This window comes from Schistocerca cancellata, chromosome 2, assembly GCF_023864275.1.
Source record: "Schistocerca cancellata isolate TAMUIC-IGC-003103 chromosome 2, iqSchCanc2.1, whole genome shotgun sequence".
NCBI lineage: Eukaryota > Metazoa > Arthropoda > Insecta > Orthoptera > Acrididae > Schistocerca > Schistocerca cancellata.
The window spans coordinates 609,101,563-609,119,050 of record NC_064627.1 but is presented as its reverse complement, the minus strand read 5'-3'; the positions used below and the strand labels follow the sequence as shown (position 1 = coordinate 609,119,050).

The window sequence follows — 17,488 nt, the reverse complement described above, 5'->3', positions numbered from 1 at the left end:
TTTGGCTTTCGAAATTTATCATATTTGTGAAAAAGTTCTGCATAATACCATCCAGTGTAATGAGCACAACGCTTATACAGTCCTCAACGTATTTAATCCATACTTCCAATATCAGTCACAAGCCTTTCTCATTTTAGACGCCGAGTTCAAGCATCTCTTATAGATTCTGATACACTTGAAGACCTACAGCAACGGCGCCACTTAAAAGGGTTGCCGAGAAAGCAATGCACTGCATTTTTCCTCAACAGTTCCTTACTGAACATAATGACTATTACACACACGAAGGAATGGTGTTTTATCGACACACCCTATTTTTCCACGTAATCTGCTTCCCGTTCTGCAGCCTTCCTCCCGCCCGAAACAAGGGCATGTATTCTCTGTCGGTACCAATTCTTGTCCTGGTAGCGCAGCCAGTGCTTCACTGTGCGAATCACCTCCCCATCGTCCTCAAAATGTCTTCCACGAATGGCATCTGTCCTCACGAATGACGACATCAGCTCGCTGCAACAAGTCAGATGTGACAGGCGTGGATGGTCTCCCCGACCGCTGCAAATCGTGGAACTCCGCCGAACAGCCTTCTTATGGCCCCACTCTCCGTACCCAGCGACTACTGTACTTCTATCGACAACAGATGCTCCATAGACTTTGCACAAGCGTTTGTGAACATTCCCCACAGTTTCTTTCTCTGCAGTGAGAAATTCAATGACGGGACGTTGCATGTAACGTGCATCACCTATTTTGAAACTGTCCTGCCACTACGCTGTCTGTGTTGGTGCGCTCACTCAGCAGACTTCAAATAACACAAACGTAACGTTACGCGTTCGTAGGATTGTTTTCGGCTGAGAAAAAAAATGCTGTGCATTACTTTCTGGGCAACCCTCGTAAATGCTGCATGACAAAGAGAGATAGGTCGTGCCTTAACATGTAAAATGCGTGACTTTTATTAGTTTCATAATAGATTTCACCACACCCAAACATTCATCTTCATCCCATTCCTCAAAGTTATTTTCGTAATTTCCTATAATGCCTGCATCTGGTGAACACGGTGAGCTATTTGCAGTATATCTTTTTTAGCTCCTTAGAATGTTTTTCTGTTCACTAATATTTCCCCTTTGGTGATCTTTTTGTGCGGTTTTACTGCTTCCTTTCATCTCTTATCCCAATTTTTCTTTACAGTTTCAATATTTTGAGCAGAGTTTAATCATTTGGGTATAGTTGCTGTCTTTCTTTTAAAATTCATGTTTTATCAGTAGAAGGAACAGATGGTATTTCCTGTTTTTTTATGGGTAGTCGGTTTTGAGGTGGTAATGTTGGAAGTCTTAGGTCTAGTGGTAGTGGAGTCCTAAGTTGTGTCACTGGGGGAATTTGACTTGTGCAAATACCTCTGCTCTTTAGATGTGCTTCGTACCAGTAGGCTTTTTCATGTGTTTTGAACTAGTTGGTTGGCCTATGCGTGAGATACTGCTCTTCCATTTGTTGGCATAGACAAGCTTACGACAAATAAGCATAGTCTGAGACTGCGGCCATCTTCAGTGGGACTATTCCACATGCCCTGAAGCTAAATTTAATTGTGCGCCATCTCTCTCACATTAAAACAAAGTGCTCCATATCTCCCAAATAACACTGGTCCATCTCTCCCAATTGTCTGAGATAGATGGATAATTCCGACTTCTATCGGTAGGTACTGAACTCTAGTGGCTATTTTGGGTTAGTTTCATACCATTTGTCAAGCTCGCAGTAAAAAAAGCTGCATCAATATTTTACAAATTAACACTTCACCGTCCGCACGTCTCGTACAAATTTATTCGCTTGGAGCCGGCAGCGCTAGTTCGGATTACGTGGCTTCACATTGACTTTTTCGCGCTTTTATTTTCCTGAAATTCTCTATTTTGCCGTATCGTTTCACAAACTCGTTCTTTTTCTATTAATTTCTCTGCAAGTTCTACACTGTTATAATAATCATCCATGCAGAAGTTACGCCACTTTCCATCACAAGGTGTCAATAGTTCCATCACTGTTTTTGCTGAAAGCTGTCCAGCGCCGGAATATATCTTAAATGACGAAATGTATCCCGTACTCGAATCACACAGTATCCGAATGAGTATGCCGTATTTCGTAATATTCGACGGATTGTAAACTTTAAAATTGAACCGTCCACGCTACGGTATCATTCCTTCATCAATAGAGATGTTTTGTCTTAGATTAAACGTTTCTTTAAACTTTTTGGAAAAATAATCAATTACGAATTGCACGTTGACAAGCTGGTCGGCATTATCCGGTTTATTGCTGTTGGCAAAATGTAAAAATGATAATGTTCCTCAGAATCGATTGCGGGACATTGCTTTGCAAAATATCGGTGTATCTATAAATGGATTCGTTGACCAAAATAATCGATCCTTGCTTTTTTTTTACAGTTCCCATAAGGGTAGCAAGACCAAACCATTTTCTAAGTTTGGATCCCATAACGTCGACAAATGTGGCATTTTTTTTAATCCAGTTACCTTATGTTGCAATTTTGACTGTAGTACTTGTTGGTTTCGTTGTTAATAAATTCAATTAGATCGTTCCCAATGTATAATTCTATGATATCCTCGACGCTCTGTGTATCTTTGGGAGATATGTTAACACCCGGGGATCCTTCAAATTCATTATTGGTCCTCGGTAAATCAAAGTCTGACCACTGTGCACTGTCTTCTTCGTCTGATTCAGCCGAATCAGCTGCCAACCGTAGCGTTCGCCGAATTCTCCTTGGACGTATTTCACTATCTTCCTACAATTCTGCTTCACTTTCATTTTTTTTTATATCCAATGTCTACTTCCCAATTGGCCAAGTCGTCCGGAACGTCAGACAAGACCTCCGCGCATTAATTGTAAATAATCCTGTTGTCTCTTTCGTCCGCCTTGATGAAAGGGCACAAGTACTTATAAAGACAAAAGACTTATTGTCGTGTGTAACTTGTTACCTAAACAAAACAGCAACAGAATGCAAAAGATACTAAAGTGCTGTCGCCGGCCACTGCACGATACTATGCAGAAGGACACCACTGTGGTGTCGCAGCCTGTTGACCGCTATTTCGCGCACGACACCACTGTGGTGTCACCGGACGGCATAGTGTTAAGCCTTCATACTAAAATTACGAATATGTAACTACGCGATAAAACTTTTCGTCTTACCAGAACAGAGATTTTGATTTTTCTCCATAACTGATACGAAAATGACAGTAACACTTTTGCGCCACGTTTGTTCACTAAAGAGGTTCCTAGCAAGTAGCTGCTTTCCAGCTGCGCGTTTGTGAAATACGCCTCTGGTCCATCTCACCCACTGGTCCAACTCTCTCGGACTTACCGTACAGATTCAATGGAAGATGTGGCGACAATTCGACAGTTAGTGGTTCCAGTCTTTGACTGGCGCAACGGAAGAGCTCCGTTTTTGCGCCGAGGACAGTACCGCAATGTCTGGCGCTGAGCGCTCAGCGGACGCAACCGACGCACACCTGTTCCCAGCTCTTCGGCGGATCCTGGGGGGAGGAGCGGACCGGCGTTGCCAGCGAGGCCGCCGGTTGCGGGGGCGGAGGCCCAGCGGCCCCGGTCGGTTCCTTTTCTTCGCTTTCGCTCCGGCCCTGTGTGTACGCGCGGGGGTGGGCGAGCAGCTGCCGGTCAGGGGCGCGCTACCACCGACCAGGCTCTGCACGTCGGCGGCGGAGGGCGGCCGGGCTGTTGTGTCGTGTCGTGTCTCGGGCAGGCAGGCAGAACGCACACGGAGCTGACACCGGTCCTGCGCGCTTGCGCGTTGTCCACGTACGGTTCCCATGGCGAGAACGTCGCGCCGTCCTGCAACTGGATCGCTCAGGTAAGGCGCGTCTTATGACGCTGCCGTCCTCTTACCTGGGAAACTGCAACCAGCTTCTGCCTAACAGTTGCGTGCGTCATCAGTCGTTTGTACACTCTTAAACAGTTTGTCTTTCTAATGTAACTTCTGGTCTAAATGATGACTAACTGAAACCCTCAGCTGCCGACAGGTGTTGTTGATATACCTCGATGTGGACAGCTGAAAATGTGTGCCCCGACCGGGACTCGAACCCGGGATCTCCTGCTTACATGGCAGACGCTCTATCCATCTGAGCCACCGAAGACACAGATGAATAGCGCGACTGCAGGGGCTTATCCCTTGCACGATTCCCGCGAGACTCACATTCTCAACTGTCCACAATTCTACATATGTAATTACCTTATAGACATTTGCCATTCACTGATTACTCGCGCACGCTTTGGTGATTCCCGTAAGAGTTTGGGCAACCTGTGGGCATTCGCACAGATGAAGGTCAATGGCTAGGTAGCCTTTAACTATATATATATATATATATATATATATATATATATATATATATATGAAGACAGTAACTGTTCTCGAAAGAACAGATTACTGTTGTTGACCGTTCAGCTTTTCCCTGGAATAAATGATGACTAACTGAAGTCCCTGCAGTCGCGCTATTCATCTGTGTCCTCGGTGGCTCAGATGGATAGAGCGTCTGCCATGTAAGCAGGAGATCCCGGGTTCGAGTCACGGCCGGGGCACACATTTTCAGCTGTCCACATCGAGGTATATCAACAACACCTGTCGGCAGCTGAGGGTTTCAGTTAGTCATCATTTATTTCAGGGAAAAGCTTCACGGTCAACAACAGTAATCTGTTCTTTCGAGAACAGTTACTGTCTTCATATATAACTTCTGGTCGATAATGGGACAACAGCTGTTACTGCATCCTTTCTGTAGAAATGATAACACCATCTGCTGTACTTAATGGTTTATTCAAAAGATAACGGCTTGCATGTTCCGAAACGCTATCTTCGGGCTACTGGATATGGAAAACGTTGCATTTATTATATTGCACAAAATACAATATTTTAATACCTAAAATCTCTTCTCAAAAATGATTATACAGGGTGAAAAGTATTTAAACCGACAAACTCTGGGAGGTTGTAGGGGACATCAAAACACATATTTTTCCCTTACGTCATTTTTTCCTATGAGGAGTATTAAAACCGGTAGAGGAAGTTTAATTAAACCAACAAAAAAGTCCAGAGGGGACATATCTGGGGATCGAGCAGGCCATGGTACAGGACCACCTCTGCCAATCCACGTTTCTGGGAACCGTCGGTCCAGGAATCGACGCACAAGACGACTGAAATGTGCCGGCGCCCCGTAATGTTGGAACCACATGCGTTGTCTTGTAGGGAGCGGGACGTTTTCCAGCAATTCTGGCAACTCTCTGGCGAGAAAAGTGTAATAGTGCCTGCCATTTAATGGCCTAGGTATCAGATACGGCCCAATTAAACAGTCCCCAGCAACACCGACACACACATTAACGACGAACCGCACTTGATGAGCGCTAGTAACTGTGGCATGTGGGTTAGCCTCACTCCAAACATACGAATTGTGCATGTTGAAGACTCCATCACGCCCGAACGTTGCTTCATCGGTAAACAACACAGAGGATGGAAATGTAGGATGCATTTCACAGTGTCCCAGGCACCACCGCGAAAACTGTGCTCTGAGTGGATAATCAACTGGTTCCAGGTTGAGGACACGCTGTAAGTGAAATGGACGTAACAATTGCTCTCGAAGGACTGTCCTTACTTTCGTCTGATTCGTCCCCATGTTACGTGCAATTGCACGAGTGCTGACTGAAGGATCCCGCTCTTCATGCTGCAAGACAGCTTCCTCAAATTACAGCTTTCTTACTGTGCGACGGCGTCCCTGTCCACGAAATCTGCTAATTGACCCAATCTCACGCAGACGTTGGTACACAGCAGCGAAGGTCGCATGATGCGGGATACGGCGATTAGGATATTGTTGTTGATAAACCTGCTGTGCAGCTCGTCCGTTGTGGTGCGCTACGTAGTACGCACCAAGCATATCTGTGTACTCACTCCAGGTGTATCGCTCTATTAGTAAACAGAGACAATGCACTATTACACTGCTGGACAGCAGTTGGCTACAACTGAACAGCGAAATATGCCCTCTAACAACTGAAGATCGTAATACGGCCTCTAACAACTGAAGAGCGTAACACGGCCTCCACCGGTTTAAATAATCCTCATAGGAAAAAATGACGTTAGGGAAAAATATTTGTTTTGATATCCCTTACAACCTCCCAGAGTTTGTCAGTTTAAATACTTTTCACCCTGTATGTTGATTATATTAGACTAAACAGGTTCAAGTTACATTGGTGTTCTTGATCAGCGTAATATCCAAGACTTAAATAGCATCTGCACTATGTCATATTTGCAGTTATTGCAAACATTTCGAACAGCCTATAAAACGGGTTATAATTGGTATAAGTGCAGATGTTTTATATGTGGTACCTTAAAAAGTACACACATGAGTCTGCTGTTTTTTTCCGGCATCGATCAGTCTTCCCACAAACACGTCACACAATTTACTACCTCATGTTTTCTGCGTGGCCGTCGAGGCACGACTAAGTGGACCACTCCTGTCAATATAGACTAACCATTTTGTCTCCACGCATCCACACTTCAACATCTCTCGTGCTGCTCAAGGAAAAATATGGATTAAAGGCTTGGTCGTGCCACATGTACTCGGAGGTACTACCCAACCTAAAAACATGCGAGTTGTAACAGCTGTAATTATTAAACTGTAAATGACATAAATACTGATGTAATGTTGTTGAGCACGTGGTCCTCAGTCACCAATAATAATATCTGCACTTATACCTTTTACACCCTGTATAGGTGTATTGCTAGGTAAGAGCAGTTGTTACATACAGTACATGTAAGGTACTCTTCAGTAGGCTATATTAACCTTAGGTGATGATGATGTTTGGTTTATGGGGTGCTCAACTACGCGGTCATCAGCGCCTGTTAACCTTAGAAGAAGGACTGTAGTCCTATTGTGATAGTCACATGAAACAGTTCAAATGTGTCCGTAATACGTCACTTGCATAGGAGGAGGGAGGGAGGTGGAGGAGGGGGGGCGAACAACATTAACGTATCAAGAAAGGCGAATAATTTACTTAGTACAAATATTAAATAATATGGTAAAATCCTTCCGCCGGCCGGTGTGGCCAGGCGGTTAAAGGCGCTTCAGTCTGCAACCGCGCGACCGCTACGGTCGCAGGTTCGAATCCTGCCTCGGGCATGGATGTGTGTGATGTCCTTAGGCTAGTTAGGTTTAAGTAGTTCTAAGTTCTAGGAGACTGATGACCTCAGATGTTGGGTCCCATAGTGCTCAGTGCCATTTGAACCATTTTTTGAAAATCCTTCTACATGGGACAAAATCATTATTTGTAACGCAGTGCATCACAATTGTGCAGTCAAAGCGTTTATACAATGTATAGTTGTTGCCTTGTTACAAGTGTCTCATTTTTATGGTATATCACGCCTGTGGGTGTCTCATTTCAGATCACATAATTAACTTAGTCTGACAAAGCGAGTGAAACGTCGTTGTTAGCCATGTGTAGCTTACTGCATTCCAGATAATGATTCTGCGCCATGTGAATAGGTTTTTACTATGTGTTTAAATGCTTTAACTACCTCAATTATTTGTTTTTTATGATAGGTACAACACTCTCACCTACAGTTGTAAAACTTATTTATTTCTAAAAAGAGAAAAGAATGATCCGGTTTTAGGACATATGTCCCCCCTTCAGTTGCATATTAAAATGTGAGGCCGCAGAAGATACGAGGGTTGAAACGTAAATAGTGGCAACTATTTATTCACAAGCGGCACCTGTTACAGTCCTTCAAAGTAGTCACCAACGTTGTGTAGAACCCGTTGCCAGCGATGTGGAAGGCGTAGTATACCGTTAGCAGAGCGTGTTCTGTTGATGGTGCGAATGGATCGGTCTAAAGTTATGGTGATTCTCGTGTACGACTGTGATGGTGTTATCCTAACGCATTACGTTCCTCCACGGCAGACCGTCAGTGCACAGTATTACTGTTCGTTTTTGGAGCATCACCTGCGACCAGCTTTGCGAAAGAAACGGCGACACTTTCTGTGCAACTCACACATCACTTTGCACGACAATGACCGGTCGCATACAGCGCAACCTCTGGCTGCTCTGTTCGGTCGATGGGACTGGGAAGTAATGTACCATCCACCATACTCGGCGGACTTAAGTCCTTGTGGCTTTGATTTGATTCTGAAGATGCAGGAACCACTTCGTGGCATTCGCTTCAGAACTATTCCAGAGATTCGACAGGCGGTAGACCGCTCCATTCGCGCCATCAACAGAACAGGCTCTGCTAACGGTACACTACACCTTCCACATCGCTGGCAAAGGGTTCTACACAACGCTGGTGACTACTTTGAAGGGGAGTAACAGGTGCAAACATGTACCCACTATTTAAGTTCCAGCCCTCCTATGTAACTAAGGTTAATGTCCCGTCAAGAGAAACTCTCACCTACTTCTGAATTCGATTACATCTCCCCTTCGCAAAACTTATTTTGTGACCATTAGCATATTTCTATCGCACATTGTAGATTAGAAAGAAAACTATACTTTAAGGTATATATAGGACACCACATCAGCTGTTGCTGCGCCCGAGAAGTCGCTCAGCGGTGGCCGTAGCACCGGTGGCGCCATTTTTGAACAGCTGCGGCTCACTGACCTCCCGCGACGGCACATTAACTGAATGCAAAAAAGTCACAAGCAAGCTTAGTACCCCATCCGAAATCAATAACTTCAGAAAGAATGTTAGAAATAACCCTAAATGCTTGTGTACGTTAGATCACAGCAACGTTCGTCTAATATGACCATGTCAGTACTTCATACGACCAATTGGGGAGGTTGCGGCCAGACACGTTACATAACTACTGCACACTATATCTGGTGCATCGGCTCCTCGGTCAGTGCTGAAGCACATGCGTGGCCGTTCGTAAAAGAAAAACACTCGCAAACTCGCTGTTGCTGCTGTTCGCCTCTGGAACAAGGTGCCCAGTACTCTCCGCACAACTCAATGTCCTGTTACTTTAAAGAAACAAAAACACTTCCTTTTCACAACCTTACAATGTTTCCGAAAAACAAGCGCATATGGTCATCATTCCCTCCGCCAAAAACAGATCCAATTCCTGTGTTCTCCCACTTAGACTTCATTCCTCTTTCCCTTCTTCGTGAGTCACGACATTTTTTTCTCTCTTGTTTTCCTTAACAGTGTGTTATCACGTTTCTCTTTTTCTGTCTTTTCCACTCATTTCTCTCTTACCCATTGCTGCTGTCGCTCATAATTAAGACCTATCTTTCAGGAATTTCTGCTTACTATTGTGCAGGGGTGTTCTGAGAAGTAATGCCTCCAAATTTTTATGTGAAAACTCTTAGAGCTTTTTAAAAACATTATTAACATTCTACAGGTTTAATCTCTTATCTACGTATTTATTTTTCAACACAGTCACAATGGCGACAAACGAGACACCAGTTCACTGTAAAACGTTTGCTTTTGTTGATGGAGCCACAATCTCATCTCTGCTTGTCCTGTTTCATCACTATAAAAGTGAAGCTTTCAGTGGAGTTCTTTAAGCTTTGGAAGCATGAAGATTGGATGGGACCAGGTCTGGACTGTATGGAGAATGACGGAAGACAGTGAACCCAAGGCGTCGGATTGCTGCAGACGTTTCAGCGCTAGTGTGTGGTCTGGCACAGTCATGTTTCAGGAGAGGGTGCTCCATTTGTGGACCAACTCTTCCAGTTCGTAACTCCATTCTCACGCGTCGACATAGTTACGTCCAAACTCCACCATGTTAGACGCTACAGGTCGGAGCCCTCTAGCGGCAGAAGGCCGCAAATACAGTATGTATACGTTGAGAATAAAGATGTAGAATGTTAATAACGTTTGTTCTATCTAAACAGCTTCAAATTTTTTCCCGTAAGAATTTGGAGGCATTACTTTTTAGCACGCCCACGTACTTATCATGAACGAATGTAAACTCTCTCTCTCTCTCTCTCTGGTTGTGTGTGTGTGTGTGTGTGTGTGTGTGTGTGTCTGTGTCTTTATCTGTACTATTGTGACTTCAGTTTCTGAATGTAATATATCATTTTTGCCGCAATATATGTAATGTAAAATATGTAAAATGCCTTGTTGAGAGGGCCTGCCAGTTTAAAGAAATCAATAAACAAGTAATAAAATGGTCTGTCTTCAGTGACTTCATCGTTGACGAGATATTAAACCCTAATTTCGTCCTTTGTTGTTTATGTTATTATAACCTAATGTTATCATAAAAATAGTGAATGATGGTGTAATCAAAAATCATCTTGCTGTTACTATTCCACCATCATGGCGAAAGTTCCAACGAAACGCTTGAAAAATGTGTAGCGTTTTGCAGTCAAACAGTTGTTCTTCCTTAAGTGTACTGAGAAGCGGCCTAGGTCAACCTCTTCATTACTCAGACGTATCACCACTCTATAAGATGATGGATTAGTGTGTGTGTGTGTGTGTGTGTGTGTGTGTGTGTGTGTGTGTGTGTGTGTGTGTAAGTAGTGTAAGTGTAAGTGGGAGTGGGTTTGTGTGTGTGGGGGGGGGGGGGGGGCGGCTTTGTGTGAGAGGGCAGGTGTGTCATCAATTTTTCTTTGTATTATATGTACGTTTTGTTAAACTAAATGTTCTTTTTGCTGTAATTTGATTTAATTATCAAGTGATTTTGGATTTAGCGATTGATTTAGTATCGGCATAATTCGTGCCAGCAGCCGCGGTTATACGATTGATACAAGTGAATATTATTGGTTAAAGCAGTTGTTTATATTATTAGGGTTAAGATATAAATTTGTAAGGTGAAATGTTAAATTTTATTTGTAGCTCTTTTTATGAATCTGTGAAATTTAAATAATAAACTAGGATTAGATACCCCATGATTGATAATACACGATTTACTCAACTTAATTTATTTGTTTGTGTATCTCCTTTATCAGAGAATCTTTTTATAGTTGTAATACTCAAGATTTATAATTATAAAATATTTCAGGTCAAGGTGCAGCTTATAGTTAAGAGGCGTTGGGTTACAATAGATTTTTGTTTATAACGGATTTGATGGTGAAATACTGTTGATGAAGGTGGATTTGATAGTAATTTTATTTATTTAATTTAACTGATATTGGCTCTGAGGTGTGTACACACCGCCCATCGCTCTCATTATTGATTATTCTATTTTGATTATTTTAAGGTAGCTTCAATTTAGATGAGATAAGTCGTAACACAGTAGATGTACTGGAAAGTGTATCTAGGAAGAGGTTCAAAATATCAGTGTTTCACTTACACTGAAAATTTTTCTGTGCAAATCAGGATGTCTTCATTATTTACTTTATTATATTGATGTTTTGTTTATTTAATTAATTAATATAAATAAATTCCGTCACACAACCTCGTGATGGAGAACAGTACGCTATCACCTTTCCCTCCCTCTTCCTTATCCTGACAGTTAAATACTAGTCTAGTGAAGGGTCTCTGCATGAGCCTCTTCATGATTTTGCCATACCACACAGCTTCATTTGTTTGCCTTCGGCACCTCAGTTGTTGGTGCAAATGGTCTGTTACCCTAGATGTAAGGAAGAAAACGAAAAAGACTGAGCAGCTGAGTGTGTTTGTGGTGGCCACGGTATACTATCCATATTTCGTTTTAACATTTCATTAGCTTATTGGTACTTGTCGGAGCCCCACACGCATGTTTGATATATTTAAGTGCCATATTTCACTGTATCTTTTCTTTCCTCTTCTTGTCCGATCAGTTGAATATATGAATGAGAACGTGCAAGGATTTCATTGTGTAGATCTGTGGGTGGTAGTCTGCCACTGTGTCAGAACAGCCAACTGTAGGAAACACGTACCAGGTAGCAAAGAGGTTTTTGTTTGCCTTGGACGAACCTTTTGTATAGGTTGGCACCACAATAGAGATCCCTCTGACCACTTCCGTAGGTACGGGAAGCGGTTCTGGTTGTAGAGCGAATGCTCGAGGAGTGTTCCATCGGACGCGAGACGGGTGAAACCTACTGGCGGTAAGTGTGCCTTTTCGATGAGATGTGAAGGTTCTGTTTTACGTAAGTTTTTCAAAGCTAGTCAAAGTAAATGATTCCCCTCATCGTTCATAATTTATTATCGTGTGTGACAAGTTTTACTTCCTAATTCGCGAGTGTTAAGTGCGTTAAACTCCAGGGGCGGTGTAGGCTGTTGTTCAGTTGAACTGTTAATCAAACACGTGGAGCTGTGTTGAGTTTATTTGACTCAGTTCATTTTCTTTAGATTTAGAGCATGTATATGGCGAATGATTTCCGTGATTTTATGACTGAATTTTGTACAATTCGTCTCACTTCATAACTTCCTTTGAGCACACTTTTGTTTGTGAGGACCACGTGGTCGTGATCTAATGAGCAAATTTATAGTGCCAAGACCACAGTGATCTTCCGCTGTAGAACATCTGAATTAATTATGATTTTTAATTATGCTTTATTTTTATAGCAATTCACTTCAAATAGAAATTATGTTTTTAGTTCTTTTCCTTCCTGTTAGTCTCTCAAGTGCGAGTGACTGTAAGTGTTCGTGATTGAACCACCCTTTGATCATTCGTTTTCCATAGATGATAGACCTTGCAGGGGACTCCGAAGTAAAGTTCTAGGGTTAATTAATACGCGACGTAATAGGCAGCGGCAGCGGCAACCGTCATATTACCCACTATACATGTTCAAGTGTACAATTAAATTTACCGATCTAATAAATGTTCTTTTGCCAGAGTTTTTGTTTACGCTCACACTGTTAAAATTCAGCTTCATGCTTCATCCAGCTCTGATGTACGGCACACCCTCCTACATTCTGTTTGCGCGACAGTTGTACTGAGGCCATACTTCACCTCCCGTATTTAGATTAATTTCAAAGATACCTTTCACTAGTACCATTTTTTTCCTGCATGGCGTAGTGAGAAGGGAGAGAACGAAACCCGTTGCTTTCAAAATATGGTTCAAATGGCTCTAAGCACTATGGGACTTAACATCTGAGGTCATCAGTCCCCTAGACTTAGAACTACTTAAACCTAACTAACCTAAGGACATCACACACGTCCATGCCCGAGGTAGGATTCGAACATGCGACCGTAGCAACAGCGCGGTTCCGGACTGAAGCACCTAGAACCGCTCGGTCACAGTGGCCGGCCGTTGCCTTCTGATAGGCCATACTACCGAGGGGACCACCGAGCTTAACCTACCCATACGACGGACGTACGTCACCAGTAGCGTCGCATGCCTCTACTCCATAAGACACTGAGGAACGATTTGGGCTACGGTCGCAGGTTAGAATCCTGCCTCGGGCATCGATGTGTGTGATGTCCTTAGGTTAGTTAGGTTTACGTAGTTCTAAGTTCTAGGGGACTGATGACCACAGTAGTTAAGTCCCATAGTGCTCAGAGCCATTTGAACCATTTTGGAACGATTTGGAATTTAATCTAGGAAACTGACGTAATATCTTTTATTAGGAACTTTATTGTACAACGTCTCCCTCCCTTTGTGGCCAAATACTAAAGGGTAAGATTTCATCCGCCACCATAATCCGAACCGGGTATCTCCGAGTCGCACGCTACTGCACAGGCGCGATTTAGATAACTCAGCTGCGAAGACGGATGTGTTTTCAGACTTGGTTGAGTGGTATTTGTTGAGTGGTCTATAATCTGTCAGCATATAGAGTACAGTCTGTGTGCAAGTTTGAGGAAGTTAACTAAATGTTTGCATAGCCTGTATTTGAGGACTAGCATGGGAACCTGGCCGGTATGCACCTATTGGGATGTGGGAAAAAACCCCATCCAGATTGGCCAACTCACCGACCCCTCGTCGTTAATACACCGACATACTTCTCCGTCCAGAACGGCTACGGGGAGTGGTAGTTGCTGATGTCATAAAATCAGTTGCACACTGCGAAGCATTCCCAAGCGTAAAGGCAGTTTCACTTCGTGGAGAGCAACGTGGCCAGTGAGATGCAAAATCACTTTCTTCGTCACAGGCAGAACTCTAGAGACGCCATACTGGATTACATCGTTTGCAGTTGGAGCCTATATTTGGCGGTTTTTGTACTACTCGTATAACCATAGCGCTACGGTATTAGTTACGCGCTGTCAATATTTGCTGTTGGGAAGCATATTATCTCTAAAATTTTCGGTACGATTTTTAATAATGAAATGAGAAAAAAAGAATATTGATGATTAAAGGATTTTGTGTGCAATTGAAGTATGTGGTATCAAGGCACCGAAGCATTGATATTTGCTATATGATTTGTCATAATTAAATGTGAGTCAACGACATATTGGTCGTTAAAATTTTCAGGAGATTGTAAGATCAAATATATAAATTTATTCATTTATTTATCATTGGCTTCTAGCGTACATACTTTTAAACCACAACAGGTATAGATTCTAATTAACATGAGTGAACCGTAATGTACTCAACAGAAATATGATCCTGATGCGAAAGGTTACCGGTTGTTCGCGCCCTACTTTCTGCAAATAATTTTCATTTTATTTACGTACTTGCAGAAGAGTCTGGAATTCTCTTACTAATTATATAGAAGCATGTTCTGTAATATTCAATGTTACGTCCACGTAACTGTGCACTCAGCTCGGGAGTGAGTGTGTTCGATTGCCAGGGAACGTGGACCAGTGAATTGCAACACTGCTGACTATGTCACTGAAGAGAACTGAATCCATCCAGGTTGGGTGCGGAGGTTCTGTATCAAGACAGACCAGATCAGCTCTACAACTGCGCTGTAAAACTCTTTGCTCCTTCCTTCTTCATTAACACATCACTAAAGAGCACAGTAGAACTTGTGATGATGGGAGGTGTTCCTCAGGGTCTGTTGCATAAATACACCGAGGTGACAAAAGTCGTGGCATACCTTCTAATATCGTGTCAGGCCTCCTTTTTCCCTGCGTAGTGCAGCAGCTTTACGTGGGATGGATTCAAAAAGTCGTTGGAAGTCCCCTGCAGAAATATTGAGCCATGCTGTCTCTATAGCTGTCCGTAACTGCGGAACTGTTGCCTGTGCAGCATTTTGTGCACGAACTGGAATCTCGATTACGTCCCATAAATGTTCTATGGGAGTCACGTCAGGCGATCTTGGTGGTCAAATCATTCACTCGCATCTTCCAGTATGTTCTTCAAACCAATCGCGAGCAAGTGCGGCCCTGTGATATGGCGCACTGTCACCCATAAAAGTTTCATAGAACTTTGGGAACATGCAGTTCATGAATGACTGCAAATGATCTACAAGTAGCAGAACATAACCATTTCCAGTCAATGTTGGATTCAGTCAGATCAGAGGACCCAGTCCATCCCATGTAAACATAGCCCGCACCATTATGGAGCTACCACCAACTTGCATAGTGCCTAGTTGACAACTTGGGTCCATGGTTTCATTGGGTCTATGGCACACTCGAACCCTCTTACCAACTGACATCGGGACTCATCTGACCAGGCCACGGTTTTCCGGTCGTCTAGAGTCCAACTGATAAGGTCACGAGCCCAAGAGAGCCGCAGCAGACGATGTCGTGCTGTTACCAAAGGTACTATCGTCGGTTGTCTGCTTCCGTAGCCCATTAACGCCGAATTTAGCAGCACTATCCTAACAGATACGTTCCTCGTACGACCCACATTGATTTCTGCCCTTATTTCACGCAGTGTGTTGCTTGTCTTTTGGCACTGACAACTGTATGCAGCCGGCCGCGGTGGCCGAGCGGTTCTAGGCGCTGCAGTCTGGAAGCACGCAGCTGCTGCGGTCGCAGGTTCGAATCCTGCCTCGCGCATGGATGTGTGTGATGTCCTTAGGTTAGTTGGGTTTAAGTAGTTCTAAGTCTAGGGGACTGATGACCTCAGATGTTAAGTCCCATAGTGCTTGGAGCCATTCGAACCATTTTTTTTTTTAACTGTATGCAAACACTGCTACTCTCGGTAGTTAAGTGCGTTGTCCGTGGTGAGAGGTAATGCATGAAATTTGGCATTGCCAACCCTGACATTGCGGATCTCAGAATATTGAATTACCTACCGATTATCGAAATAGAATGTCCCATGCGTCTAGCTCCAACTACCATTCCGCGTTCAAAGTCTGGTAATTTCCGTCGTCCATGATCACATCGGAAACCTTTTCACATGAGTCATCTGGATACAAATTACAGCTTTGCCAATGCATTGCCCTTTTATACCTCGTGTACGCGATACTACCGCCCTCTGTATATGGGCATATCGCTATCCCACGGCTTTCGTCACCTCAGTATAAGTAAACTGTTGGACAGGATTTGAAGTAATCATTTATCGATCCAGCAACCAACTGTGTAGAAGATATACTAACTGTTGCTACGTAAGTAGCTTTTCCGCGGTGCATCTGCTACGCTGCTACCAAGCCAGGTGGCGCAGTGATTAGCACACTGGACTCAGATTTGGGAGGATGACGTTTCAAACCCACGCCCGGCCATCCCGATTTAGGTTTTCCGTGATTTCCCTAAATCGCTCCACGAAAATACCGTGATATTTACTTTGAAATGGCATGACCTACTTCTTTCTCTATCCTTGACACAAACCGAGCTTGTGCTCCGTCTCTAATGATCTCGATGTCGACAGGAGGTTAACCTCAATCTTCCTTCCTTTCTTCCTTCCCTCCCTGCTACGCTGCTTTTGAAACTAAACACCTGCTTTCGTTTCTCACCTTGTATTTTCTCCTGTGCATCCAGTGAGTCATTTTCATTAATACAGTGAGAGGCGGAAAACCGTAACAGGGTTCACCAGCGGGATACAATCCGATGGTCAGGTTTCACCAATGATGAAAACTATGCAAACGATCGCAAAAAAAGCTTCGAATCAATCGCCATACTGATGACTCAGTAGGAAATAGCAAAGACGATCTCTCGTTCTACTGGTACAGTCTGTCCGGCACCTTTTGTTTATCTCGTAAAGTTATTTATCTCATAGAGTTTTACCTATACTGCCTCTTTATATCCTAGGTTTAATATGGAAGCTCACCTTGTCGGGAAACACTTTTATTCTTAGCCTTAACAACGAAAATAAGCAGTTTCACGTGTCGAGGCAACCTTCACCTTCTAAAGAGGAGTGAAGCTAGTAATTTTCATTAGGATTAATATGACGCTAAGTGGTAACCTCGGGAGACGCATTTGAAAGATGTTTTTTTCTCAGTTCGAGACGTTCTTTGCTTGAGTCTGATTAAATTGTACGGAGAAGAGAACAATGAAAGTAATTGCCAGTTTCATCAAATCAGTTTTCATTCAAGGACTCAGCCATAGTTCTCTGCAACCGCTTGCGGGCAAGAGCTTTTTATGTTTTTTTTTCCAAGATATAAGATTGAGCTCCGTTCCATTTTCTACATGCCATTCTCCGTTGAAGCATATGCATCCACCAACATATTTTGCAATAAATTGTGCTGTACGTAAAAAAGGGTAATTAAGAACCTCAGAATATTTCTGTTATTATTTCAATCTTAGGTCAACCAACTAGTAATTGT

The 17,488-nt window shown here is 43.2% G+C and overlaps 2 non-coding genes across 2 annotated transcripts; one reads left to right on the top strand and one right to left on the bottom strand.

The window, feature by feature from the left end:
- Window positions 1-4,059: 4,059 nt before the first annotated feature.
- On the bottom strand, window positions 4,060-4,134 carry Trnat-ugu (transfer RNA threonine (anticodon UGU)). Its single transcript has one exon. It is a non-coding gene; the product is annotated as a tRNA-Thr (tRNA).
- Window positions 4,135-4,501: 367 nt separating this feature from the next.
- Window positions 4,502-4,575, top strand: Trnat-ugu (transfer RNA threonine (anticodon UGU)). The gene has a single exon. It is a non-coding gene; the product is annotated as a tRNA-Thr (tRNA).
- The last annotated feature ends 12,913 nt before the right edge of the window (window positions 4,576-17,488 follow it).